The 5,000-nt window shown below is 39.7% G+C and overlaps 1 protein-coding gene across 1 annotated transcript in view; it reads right to left on the bottom strand.

Moving 5' to 3' along the window:
* LOC113801782 (uncharacterized) overlaps nt 1-5,000 on the bottom strand; it is a 142,564-nt gene that overhangs the window by 136,771 nt on the left and 793 nt on the right. The window lies entirely within an intron of this gene.

Genomic DNA, 5,000 nt, shown 5'->3' with positions numbered 1-5,000 from the left:
GTGCGTGCGTGCGTCTGGTGAAATTACTGATATTTCAATATTTTCTAATATTCTCATCGGTCATAAATGTTCATACAAAAAAGAAAGTGAAAAGGACGGAAGTACCCTGGGATATTTCTTACAACTGAAATCTACCTCTTTTTGCTTCGAATAATGAAAATAGATGTTGGTTATAATGATGATGACGATATATAATTCTTATCTTTAAATGAATAACAAATATCACCGTGTCTTTAATCATAATCTTAAGAAAATTAATCATGGTATCTACAAGGACAAGAACAACAACAAGAAAAAACAATGACTGTGATAAAAGGTTAGACTAAACGTCAAATATTTTTCTGCGTGAGCCCACTAAATACAAAAACCTAACAACGATTTGCTAACCACCTGCATCGTCCTTGAAACGTGTGTAAGAAAGATCTGTTTACGCACATTTCTCAAGATGACCGTTGCCGCTTGCCCTTCCGACGAGCAGGCCGACGACGGAGAACCAGCGGTGACGTCATTCCATAGCCACAAACCGCGCGGCCAGACGAACGATGATGTATCGTTTTTTTCCTCAACCTTCCTGCGCAACAACTCTAGAAACTTACATTTTTCGTGAATTATATGTATCTATCTAATAGAGTATATAGAGTGTTGATTATTGTTAAGTTTGTTAAGTTATAAATTTGGGATTGTGATTTCTTGACAGGTTTGCAATTTCGCAACCGTTGGCTGGCGCTGGCTTCCCTACTGCCCTGGAGACCGAGATGTTGCTGGGGATGCGGTGCTCCAGGGAATCCCCGACGAGTATTGGAAGGATTCTTAAGATGCACTCGTAAGTATCAGGTTAAATAATCAACGAGGGATCGAGATTCAAATTGATCTCAAGATGAGACTGACAGTGTATAAGTGGTCGATTCAACGGAACTCTCTAGGATGAAGCTTTTTTTTATCCTTTTTTCTCACGGGTTTAGACCGTACTTCACGAAGCGAGGCGGAACTGGCAGGGAAGCCGCACATCACCCCTGTATTTGTGTGCTCGGACTTGACAATGCATAAAAACGGGAGAAAATGAGAGGCGATTTCCGTTAGGTTACTTTTTGCGATCCCCCCTAGCGTGACCGGCGTCGTTTTGCGGCAGGACAGAATCCGTTGCAAATTTACGTCGGTCCCAAAATTGAAGACGTGCTTTATTCAACAGATTTACGCACAATCTCCGTCTGCTCGGTGTGATAGGAGCGCGTGTGTGTCTTCCCGGAGGTTTGTGTAGAGACATGATTTGCATATAAATATAAAGCTAACAAACACTGCATATCCGCAGATACTCAGGCTCCAGGCTCAACGTTTTGCACAAATAATTCATATAAGAAATAATTATTTTCGTCCTTGAACCACTGCCTAAACGACGGAAAGAACAGCAGAGACAAATGACATGAAGTGAAAAAAGGATAAGGATTTATGATGAAAAATCGACAAACTGGAAAATCCTTTATCGTGGAAATGAAATAATTACACTTTATCGCATCTCTAGTCTCCTAACACAAGCCTTAATTAATTAGTATACTGAGGACGATGACCGTTATTTTACTCGAGTGATAAAGCTTAAATAATGGTCACTCTACCATGCGTTGGGAAGTTTCAGGTTGTTTGCCGTCTTACTTTCTTACAGCTACGGTATCCGGGTAATGCGAGGCGGTTTAGGAAATTAGGATCCATTACAAATTTACAATGGAATAAATTTGTAAAATAAAAATCGCAAGGGGGTTATCTCAGACTACATATGTGACACGAAACGTTATTGATCTGACTTATTTGTGTCTTTGTTTGTTAACTTTATCACGTTATAAGGAACTGGACTATTCAGATATTGCCTTGATGTCTCCAAGGGCGGTGCGTGTGTGTGTTTGTAAAAGAGAGAGAGAGAGAGAGAGAGAGAGAGAGAGAGAGAGAGAGAGAGAGAGAGAGAGAGAGAGTGAGAGAGAGAGAGAGAGAGAGAAGGAAAACAGAGACAGAGATAGATAGATAAAGAGAGAGGGGGGGATAAAGAGAGAGAGAGAGATAAAGAGAGAGAGAGAGAGAGAGGGAGAGAGAGAGAGAGAGAGAGAGAGAGAGAGAGAGAGAGAGAGAGAGAGAGAGAGAGAGAGAGAGAGAGAGAGAGAGAGAGAGAGAGAGAGAGAGAAAGACCCCAATCCCTGACTTCTGTAGATCCACTTGAAATTAGCCCTAGCATGAGAAAAAAAACACGGAGTATCTTTTCAACATAACGCAACATCTTTTGTACATTACTTAGGCAAGCTTTCAACAGAAGAACCAGCGGAGATCAATAGACAGCGGTGAAAGTGCTTCTCTCTTTGTTTAATTCTCTTCGAGCATGTCTTCATCTTTTCATTGTGTTTCATTTAAGAGTTGACGGTTAAAGGTTCCGTCCAAAGTGTCAGATGGCTTAAGGCGCCCTCTTCGACCCTGGCATTAGTCGATCTATTGGCTTATCGACAGCTGGATTTAAGAGCATTAATGGCAAGATGAATAACTTATATAAAACCTTTGGCTTATTTCTCACGTCATTTTTATCTTCTATAGACGTCACGAATACACAGAACAGTGTACAGAAAATACATTAAGAACAATATACAGGGAAGTACGTGGGACAAATAATTATCAAATAGCTAAAGGAAATACAATAAGACCATAAAGGAAATAACGCCAGAATTCCCTTACAGATTAGAGAAGCCAAAAAACAACCTGTTGAACCACGACCATCTGCCTTATTTAAGATCAGACACTGCACAGCGAAAATACAAAAGACGAAAAGAAGAAAAAGCGAAATGAAAAACGGTCAAGCGCGCTACCCCCCCCCCCCCCTCCCCCCCGCTCCTTTTCCACTCGTGACAGAAAAACGAACCTTGAGCTCTGCGTTGTACTCTCTTGTGCATGCGAACCGGTAATTACCCAGTCTTCGTTCTTATTCCTCTGTTTCACGTGTTCACAGGCAGAACGGGAGATAAAGAGAGGGTACGAACATAGTAAACAGTAAATCAGAAAGAAAAGAAAAAAAAAGAAAGAAAGAAGAAAAGATGGTGATCAGTGATATAAAAGTAAACTGCATTTAACCTATTAATCAAAATTTGTTATGAGACGCAACCCTGATGTGTAACAGAACCAGAGCAGGAAGGAAAATTTTACGTTTCCGATTTTTCAGGAAAAAAACGACACCCGGTGAAACAGCACAAACTATGCAAGCTTAATGCAGTAAAAAGTCTAATGGGGCAAACAGAAAACGAGAATGAGAAAAAAAACATAAAAAAACAGGGAAAAACGCATTTAACTAACTCAAAAGCTTTCCTGTGCATGACTTTTTTTTCTACGACAGCAAGCACAACTACACACACGATCGGAATTTCTCCCGTGGATTACAGGACAGGTTCCTTGTGTACATTAGCTTCCTGACTCATGTAACCTCCAGCTGACCCATGAAATAAACCAAACGGGCCTTCTTCTTTATATAAATTTGAGTGATTTAGCCATACTACGTAGTGGAATACTGTTATTTCAAGTCCTGAGATGAATAGCATATATATATATATATATATATATATATATATATATATATATATATATATATATATATATATATATACATTTATTTATGTATATATATGTATATATATGTATATATATAACAGATATATATATATATATATATATATATATATATTTATATATATTCACACCAGCACACACACACACACACACACACACACACACACACACACACACACACACACACACACACACACACACACACACACACACACACACATATATATATATGTATATATACATATATATTTATCTATTTATCTATCGATCTATATACATACCACATTCCATAGAAACCAACAGGGCGTTAAATCCTCGATAAAAAAAAAAAAAAAAAAAAAAAAAAAAAAAAAAAAAAACATTGGATAACTTATTCTCTCTTGAAATGTCAGTAATTACTCCATGAAGTTTTCTTTTCAATCCATTTACTTCTCCAACACGACAACTTAATCTATAATCAAATTATATAATTTCAGAGCGGTGACTTTTATCTAACTACACGCCGCCGGTGAAATAATTACATATTGTGATAAACAGACCGCCGCAGATACTTCTCGAGTCCTTTCGTTCACAAAGGCCTGAACAACAACCATGAAGCCATTAGCGGCCTTCTTTATCATCATGCAAGTACATTAATTTTCAGAAGACAGCACGGTCATGCACAATTTTCGGTATTTTTTTATATTTGGTACAGACGGTGACCATTCCAGCAGCTGACACTTGCTACAGGAGGATAAATTCTGCCATTTTTCATATGCTATAACAACCTGTAACCGGACAAGTTGTTTATATTTATTTAACCTAACGAACGATGTTTAAAGTTGAGCGTGTGATAGAGAGCATCAAAATTTTCCTCGGATTGAACAGTGTGTGAACTTTACTGTATTTTCATTTGCTATAATAATCTGTAACCGAGTAAGTTGTTTATATTTATCTAACCTAACGAACGATACCTAAAGTTCAGCGTGTGATGAAGAGCACCACAATATGTCCTCGGATAAGTCTCTCCCCACACAACCCACTTTAGGACGCAACTTAAGTCCTCTTTCAGAAGCAGTGGGCGGGGGACTCCGGGGGGACAGGTGGGGGAGTTTTGCAACGTTCAAGAGCGGAGCGGAGTGGGACAGAAGGCTGGGCCGGCGGTTGTCCCGCGTGGCAGCTTTGTTGAGGGTTTTCAGGGGGGAGTGGTCATTCGCTACCCGCCCTCGGTGTAAATGTGATGAAAGATGGAGGGCTGCGTGTGGGATAGGGGGAGAAGCTGTGTGTGTGTGTGTGTGTGTGTGTGTGTGTGTGTGTGTGTGTGTGTGTGTGTGTGTGTGTGTGTGTGTGTGTGTGTGTGTGTGTGTGTGTGTGTGTGTGTGTGTGTAAACCAAGCAGAGAACAGGTAAGCAAAGCGCAAACCGGCATAAAGC

This window comes from Penaeus vannamei, chromosome 35 (assembly GCF_042767895.1).
Source record: "Penaeus vannamei isolate JL-2024 chromosome 35, ASM4276789v1, whole genome shotgun sequence".
Classification (NCBI taxonomy): Eukaryota; Metazoa; Arthropoda; class Malacostraca; order Decapoda; family Penaeidae; genus Penaeus; species Penaeus vannamei.
Note: the sequence above shows the minus strand (reverse complement) of the source record. Positions and strands in the feature narration are given on the sequence as shown.